At 33.9% G+C, this 9,190-nt stretch overlaps 1 pseudogene; it reads right to left on the bottom strand.

Moving 5' to 3' along the window:
* Positions 1-8,781: 8,781 nt before the first annotated feature.
* LOC143406394 (histone H3.3A-like) lies at positions 8,782-9,190 on the bottom strand (annotated as a pseudogene).

The raw sequence follows: 9,190 nt of genomic DNA on the forward strand, positions 1-9,190 counted from the left end.
ACGGAGAGATTCCCATGAGCCATATACCCCAGCAAGGAAGTTTAATTTTATTCTAAATGTAATGAGAATGTTTTACAAGATTTGTGTGTGTGTGTGTGTGTGTGTGTGTGTGTGCGCGCGCGCAGGCGCCCACCAGAGACTAAAGGGGGGAAGGGGTTAACTACTGAGCTACATCCTCAGCCCTTTTTTATATAGTATGTTGAAACAAGGTCTCACCCAGGTTGTTAGGGCCATGCTAACTTGCTGAAGCTAGCTTTGTACTCGCAATCCTCCTGCCACAGCTTCCAGAGCTGGCAGTTTTACAACATTTTAAACCAAGAAATTACTATGATTGCAACATTCTGATACTTTGTATTTTATACCCAAAAAGAAAAAAAATGATTACTATGTGTTTTATGGTAAAATATGATACCCACTTATTTCCCATGGCAAAGAAATCTTTAAGAGTGCTAAAAATATTTCTAAATATGTTTTTTTTTTAAATTTTCACTTGTCAATAAGGGAGCAGCTGAGTCTCTTATTAAGTTTGTTTCTACATAAATAGTGGCATCTGGATTTTAACCTTTATTTGGCACTGTTTCATAATAGTGTCTAGTTTGAGTTTGTTCCAAGCAAAAGACTAACCAAAGATCAACCTGGGTGCACCTTGCATTTCTATGTGACTTTTCAGTGGCAATGAAAATAAAACTATAATAGATCATAACTGCTTTCATGTCTTAGTATTAACAGAAAGACTTCAATTATGCTTCTCCAGGAAATTGAAGATTCACAAAAAATACAACAGGCCAGGGCTGCTGATTTTTATGTGGTTTTCCAGAGAGGCACAGAAAAGTCACTTATTGCTAATGTTAAACATTAGCTAAAGATTCTTTGCATGTTTTCTTAAGTGTCTTGACCAAAATGTTTTCCTTGTGTTCCTTAGTCATCTGTTAAGCTCTTATTAGTATAAATATTTCTCAAACAAGCTAATGAATAAATAGGACAGATTATTCATTTGTAGAGTCAATTTGCTAAAAGATACTACAGCGATTGGATTAGCACTGAAGTTTCTAAAATTGAGGCCCTCTATGCCAAAACTTAAACCATTTCTTGAAATGTTTTTTCTTTTAATAATGATTTTAGACCTAACACAGAAAAGACACTTTAAGGGAGATATTATATATTGGATCTGATTACATAGTACTCACGGGCCTTGTCTTAATCCTCCAAACAAAGGGCTTCAGGAAAAATTTTAACTTTATCAACACAGCCAATTTTGTGACAGATCTATTCCTCCCCCACCCTTTTAGAAATATATCCCTGGTGGAAATATTGCTTACATCCATGAAAAGCTTTGTCCCAAAGATTAGAATATGGACATCGCATCTTTATTTGTATGCTTCTAAACTTTTGAATAGTTGAATTGTTCTTGTAATAATTGACTCTCTTTTCTTAACATATACAGAGAGAGAAATCACTGTCTTCCTGAAATGACAAAAAAATTTGTTCAACTAAGAAAGTGTATGCCCGGTACCCTGGAGCCCGCCTGTAATCCCAGTGGCTCCGGAGGCTGAAGCAGGAAGATCTGAGTTCATAAACCAGCCTCAGTAACAGCGAGGCCCTAAGCAACTCAGTGAGACCCTGTCACTAAATAAAATACAAATAATGGCTGGGGATGTGGCTCAGTGGTCAAGAGCCCCTAAATTCAACCCCTGGTACCAAAAATAAAAAGAAAGTGCATGATCTGAATTTTGGTCCTCTTTTATGGTCTAACTACTATTGTGAGGAAGTGGAAAACAAGTGAAATGGTCAAAATAAATTCTCCATGTCAACACCTTTGTCTCAGTTAACTTATCTAAGTGGTAGGATTAACTCCTTTCTTAGTTACTTTTAAATCATTTTCAGAAGCACAATAGTCACATTGTCTTTCACTAGACTTTTAAAAATCAACAGAAATCAATTGAATTTTCACTGTGCAACAACAAAAGTGACCTTCTGCCCCCTGGATAAATATTAGCATGTCCTGCTTTGTCAGGACTTATTGGAACATTTTCCTTATAGAAAATAGTCCATTAGGCAGCTTGTCATTTTCTTTCTGGTAGCTGCAGATCCACACCAGTGATGTTGACCTTGTAATTCATTTAGGAACATAATCATTAAGTCATAATCTGTCACCATTAAAGTGTACATATTCTAATTTAGGAAATCAGGCACTGTCAGTTATCTTAATTCTTTGATGATGCCCTATTAATCTTTTTAATATCATTATGTTTGAGTAATCTAGGTTTATATAAACTTGCTGGATGATTTTTATATCCTACAAATAACAGAAAATTTCTACCAAGTAAATCAGTGTCTTCACTTAAGAATATTTACATTTAGAAGAATACATTCTAAAAAGACATATAACTTTACTATTGATCTACATATTTGATTACATATATAATGTATCTGAAATTGTGGACTCATTTCCTATGATATTCATTGGCAATTTTAAGGGTGCATATGGAGAGATCAATAGTCTTTGAATTCTAAATACTTTGAAAGTACTTTGTAGTGATGGTAGGTTTGATGATTAGGATAATCTTTTTCTCCAAGTTCTATAGGTCAGAATAATTTCACAATCCTTGTTGTTTAAAAAAAAATGTGAGGCACAGAAAATAAAAGAAACTAATATCACTTTTCTGAAAACTTATCATATCAAGAATGACCACAAACCTTGATATTCTTTACCCTTAGGACCCTTAAAACCTGAAATTCAACTGGGTACAGTAGTGCAAGATATAGTCCCAGCAGTGGGGAGACTGAGACAGGAGGATCCATGGAGCCCGGGAGTTTAAGACCACTCTGTACAACATAGTGAGTCCTACCTTCTCAAAAAAAAAAAAAAATCTGAAATTTTATGATAAATTATGGCCATAATATTCATATTTCAGCAATGTTTACATTAAAAAGAATTTTTGAACTTCCATGAAAATCTCACAGGTCATTTTTTTGACATGAAGTTTAAATACAATTAAAAATGATTATAACTGTTTATACAGAGTAATGTACATCAGAAGTTTGATAATTTTTTTTTTTTTTTTGCAAATGAATACAGGTTGAAATAAAAGCATGGCAAAGGGAATTTTAATAGATTCACATCTTCCATAAAATACACGCAAAAATCTCACTCAGATATAAGTCTGGTTCACTAACACGCAGAACATATAAACAATACTTTTAATATCCATTTAAACTACTGGCGGCTATGAGAAAAGCTAATTTTGTTTAGGATAAATAAGGTGAATTGCTTTGGGCTCTAAGTTTTTAAGTATTAGACCTGATTTGATGCCTTTATTTATCATCAGTTCTGGGATGATGGTAAGTATTGTAATTGATAAAGTAAATAAGGTAAAAAATCAGTAGTATCTAGGATTCCCTACACATTTTTTAATGCTTTTTTAGATTCAAAGTATAATTTGCAAACTTTAGTATTAATATATGTTGAAACTCACTATTACAGTTGCATTTCACCTATTTTCCTTCTTCTACTGATATGCTTTAAGTACCAAGAATAGTTACTAAAATTGTCTAAAATGAAGAAGTGAATTCTTTTTAGACATAACTTTTATTTAGACGTTGTTGTAGTTTCCCCACATATACACTTCCTACTTTATAGGTTTATGTTTATTGCTATTAATATTTCCATTGGAATCTCAAGCTTCAAAACTAAAATTATAGTTGGAGAGGTAATTGTAAGTAGAAATCATCAAACAAGAAAGCAATATACTTGTGGGGTGGTAGGTTAGGGATAAAACCCCAGGGTCTTGCACATGCTAAGTAAGCACTCTGTTACTGAGCTATATTCCCAATCTATTCATAACTCTAAATATAATACACTAAAATAATTTATCTGTCAAATGCTAACTATGCCATTGCTATTTACTTCACAAAGATATAGACATTACTATTTTAAAATCTGTATAGTTTATTTCCATGCTCATTGACTTCTCTGGGTTTCCATATTTATTTCACTATGTCACTTTTTTTTTTTTTTCACTATGTATTGAACGCAGGGGCACTTAACCACTGAGCCACATCTCTAGCCCTTTTTTAAAAAATTTTTATTTTCAGAGAGCATTGCCCTAATTTGCTTAGGGCCTCCCTAAAGTCCTAAGGCTGGCTTTGAGCTCTCAATCCTCCTGCCTCAGCCACCTGAGCCAATGAATACAGGTGCCCAGCTTATGTCACCTCTTTAATGCTCTCATAAAAAATTTGAAATATTATCAACAGAGACTAGTTCCAAATACTCCAGAGGCTGAGGCAAGAGTAGCCCTTGAGTCCAAGAGTTTGAAGTCAGCCAGGGCAATATTGCAAACCACATCTCAAAAATAGATATGGAACTAAATACACATGTGTTTGCATGTATGGATTAATACATATGTTCCTTACCTCTGTCCACTACAAGATTCTAGGAGCAATGATATCCCATTAGCAATGAGCACACACCTAAAATACCGACACTGGTTTCTAAATACCATTGTCCAATAAAAGGAACCTAGAGAAGCAGTTGATTCCATGGCTTGGGAAGGAAAAATACAAGTGCAGTTGGAACATCTTGTAGTGCTAGAAAATAAAGAAGTGATCAAAAAAGGGATGGGGGTATGTGAAAAGGACATAGTAACCTAACTAGAGGAGCCCTTATAAACAAAACTAGAACAATTTGAAAAACAAAATAACTAATGATAATTATTGTATGTGTGTGTAGATGTGTTTGTACCAAAACCCATACAATATAATCAATGTGAATTCATGATGAAATAAATAATAGAATAAGTAAAAAGCAATGAAGAGGATGGTCTTTTTTTTTTTTTTTTTGGTGGTGGTGGTGTTGGGGATTGAACCCAGGGCCTTATACATGTGAGGCAAGCACTCTACCAACTAAGCTATATCCACAAGCCAAGAATGCTTTTCTTCACAGAATAATTTCACTTGTTATATGTAGAAATGAGGAAGAAAATAAAAAATCATTATTAGGAAATCGCCACAGTAATAATTATTATAGGCAAGATCTGCCAATGGGCCGGGTGCAAGGGTGCACACCTGTAATCCCAGCAGCTTGAGAGGCTGATTCAGGAGGATCGAGATTTCAAAGCCAGCCTCAGCAACAGTGAGGTGCTAAGCAACTCAGTGAGACCCTGTCTCTGAATTAAATTATTGTAAGTGAAATAAACCAGGAACAGAAAGACAAATACTGCATGTTTTCACTTACACATGGAAGATAAATAAGTCACAGAAGTAGAGAGTACAGTAGTGGTAACAAGATGCTGGGAAAGATGGGGAAATGGGAGAGAGAGAAAGTTTGGTTAATTGTGTACAAAAATATAGCTAGGAGACATAAGTTTTAGTATTATATAGTACAGTAGGATAACTATAATTAACAATAATTTGTCATATATTTTAAAGTAGCTAGAAGAAAGAATTTTGAGTGGTCTCAATACAAAGAAATGACAAATGTTTGAGGTGAGAATTATGCTAATACCCTGATTTGGTCCTTACACATTGTATACATGTATCAAAATATATGTTTTATACTTGTACTCCATAAATATATATAATTACTATGTGTCAATTAAAATTTAATTTAAATAAAGAAAAAAAACAGAATCCAACTATTTTTACCATCTCCTCTGCTACCATATTGGTCCAAGCTACCATCACCTGTTATCCAGTTCTTTTCTCTCTATTCATCACCCCGATTTTGCTTTTGTTCCCCACAATGTACCTTGACAATGGCATCCAGAACGATACTTTTAAAATGTGAACTAAATCATGTCACTCTTTCTGCTGAAAACTCTCCAATGCTTCTGTTCTCACTAAAGGCATAAAAGAAATAATCTGTATAACCTCTCTGAATCTTATATATCAAACAAGAGGTTTAATGTAGATAGATAGATGATTGGTAGAAAACTCCTTCTAATTCATTAGAAAAAGTCACCAAAAAGAGCAAAATAGATAACAGAGATTATAAGGCAACTCACAGAAGAAGAAATAAAAGTATGAAAAGAAATCCAAACTCACTTATCAGAGACTAAATCCATATGAATATAAAAATGAAATGCCATCTTTCCCTCACTATGTTGACAAAAATTAAAAGAACTCATAAAACCCAATATCAAGAAGCGTAGGGGAACTACCTTTCCTGCACTAATGGTAGGAACTTAAATTGATACTGCCTCTTTGCAGAGCAGACAGGAAATATCCATGAATATAGAAAATGCACACACACTTTAACCCAGAAATTCTAATCTCATCAATCTCTCATACTTCTCATATGGGCAAAATAATAAGTTCAACAATGCTAATTGCTAAATTGTAATAGAAGAAAATGGAAACTCAATGGTTAAATAAAATAGATGTGTCTGTGCTAAGTTTTAGTATTATATAGTACGGTAGGGTAACTATAACAATTAACATAATTAACAATAATTTGTCATATATTTTCAAATAAGTAGAAGAAAAAATTTTGAATGCTCTCAATACAAAGAAATGATATATTATGCATCTTTTGAAAAAGATGAAATTAGACCTATTTTATCAATATGCAAATTCTTCAAAATAAATTACTAAAAGAAAAAGGCATGTTGTGGAACACTGTGTAAGGTGTGATCACATTTATGTTTTTAAAAAATAAACTGTGAGTTCCACACAGTGGTGCATGCCTGTAGTCTCAGCAGCTTAGGAGCTGAGGATCTCCAGTTCAAAGCTAGCCCTAGCAAAAGCGAGACACTAAGCAACTCAGTGAGACCCTGTCTCTAAAGAAAATAGAAAAAAGGAATGTGGATGTGGCTCAGTGGTCAAGTGCCCCTGAGTTCAATCCCTGGTACCCCTCCCAAAAAATAAACAGAAATAAATTGTGTGTGTGTGTGTGTGTAAGGATATACACCAAATGTTCACAAGGGGGACTTCAACTTTTTGTTTCACATTGTTTTATTTTCACTCTTTTAAAGTTACCTCTTAATAACTTTTTACTTTGTATATTTTTTAAAATATGAATTCTAAACAAGAAATACATCAGGTGTCAAATCTACTGATTCAGTCTCTGGAGGCAGAGACTATATATATATATATATATATATATATATATATATATATATATACACATATATATATATATTTTTTTTTAATTCAAGAGGTGGCTCTGATATGAGAACATGGAAAACATAAGGCAGTTTCTCAAAACATTAAACAGAATTAACCCATGGTCTACTAATTCCATTTTTGAGCCCAAGATTTGAGCTCAGTGTTTTTTCTCCCTTTGTAGCACCAGGATGGAACCCAGGACCTAAGCATGCAAGACAAGCACTCTATCACTCAACAACATCTCCAAGAATTGAAAGCAAGGACTCAAACAAATATTTGTACACCCATGTCAATGACAGCATTATTCAATATAATCAACAGGTAAAAGCAATCCAAATATTCATTAGTGAATGAATGCATAAATAAAATGCAGTGCATAACTACAATGGGATTTTATTTAGTCATAAAAAGGAATGAGCAGGTGCAGTTGCATGCACCTCTAGTCCCAGCTATTTAGGAGGCTGAGGCAGGAAAATAGCTTGAGCCCAAGAATTTAAGGACAGATTGTATAAAATGTCAGTTTGGGAAAAGAAAAAAGTTTCAAAGATGGATGCTGGTGATTAATAACTGAAATTTTTATTACAATTATATTGAATCTGCAGATCATGTTACAGAAAAAAATCTTTATAATATTGATTTTTCCTATTCATGTACCTGGAATATCTCTCCATTTAGTTGGATTTTTTTTTTTTTTTTGATGTCTTTCATCAGAATTTTGTAGTTTTTCTCATAGAGATCTTGTTCATATTTTGTTGGATTTATACCTAGATATTTCTTGTTTTATTTTTACTAAGATACATTCATAGCTGAACATTGATAGGGAAATGATAATAGATTAATGTAACAGGCATTGTCTTTTTAATCTCAAAGTTTAATTATTCATTGTTCATTATATATAAGAAAGCCATTGACTTTTGTATATAAACCTTGTATCTCGAAACCTTGTTATAGTTGCTTATTAATGCCACAACTTTTTGATTTGGGGAGACTTTTTCATAGACAATTATTATCAGTTGTGAACAATTTTACTTTTGCTTCTTAGTCTATATGTTTGTTTGTTTTGTGTGTGTGTGTGTTGTAGTTTAATGTATTTTAGTAGCAAACTTACAGGAATAGCACAGAAGACAAACATTTAAAAAGCATGTAGGACAACCCAGAAAAGTATAGTGAGTGGATGGAATCTACTGTATGATAAAAACTACAAACAGGTGCTGGGGATATAGCTCAGAAGGTAGAGTGCCTGCCTTTCACGCACAAGGCCCTGGGTTCAATCCCTAACATTGCCAAAAAAAAAAAAAAAAAAATGCTATAAACACAATTTAGTTGCCCTCAATAAGAAACATACTTATTCACAAAAATCCAAATGCTGACATTATCCAGAAAAATTTAACGGTTTCATTTATAATTGTTATGAAATTGAGCTGCTGAAACTCATTCACTGAAACACTTTGACTTACATTAATGCTCTATGTGCCTGCATTTATATTAAAAATTCACACACAAATAAAAATGGGAAAATGGCCAATACCTGATTTCTGTCCCCTAGTTTTCAACTCACAATCATATACTTATGTACCTTTTGGAAAAAAAATACGTAACCGTCAGAACTACCAATAACAGGAAAAAGAGAAAAAAAAAATTTTTTGAGAATGAAATGTTTCACATGATAGGGAATTCTTAAGCACGTTTTCCATGTATGCAGCGTGCTAGTTGGATGTTTTTTGGCATAATTGTTACACGTTTGGCATAGATAGCACACAGGTTGGTGTCTTCAAAAAGGCCAACCAGATAGGCCTAACTTGCCTCCTGCAAAGCACCAATAGCTGCGCTCTGGAAGTGCATCTCTGTTTTGAAGACCTGAGCAATTTCTAGCACCAGATGCTGGAAGGGAAGTTTGTGCATCAAAAGTTCAATGGACTTCTAATACCATCTAATTTCACGGAGTGCCACAGTACCAGGCCTGTAACAATGAGGGTTCTTCACCCCTCCAGTAGAGGGGGCACTCTTGCAAGCGGCTTTTGCAGCCAGTTGTTTCCTGAGTGCTTTAGCAACCGTATTTGCTGGCATTCCGCTTTGTACAAGCCAT

This window comes from Callospermophilus lateralis, chromosome 8 (genome assembly GCF_048772815.1).
Source record: "Callospermophilus lateralis isolate mCalLat2 chromosome 8, mCalLat2.hap1, whole genome shotgun sequence".
NCBI classification, from domain to species: domain Eukaryota; kingdom Metazoa; phylum Chordata; class Mammalia; order Rodentia; family Sciuridae; genus Callospermophilus; species Callospermophilus lateralis.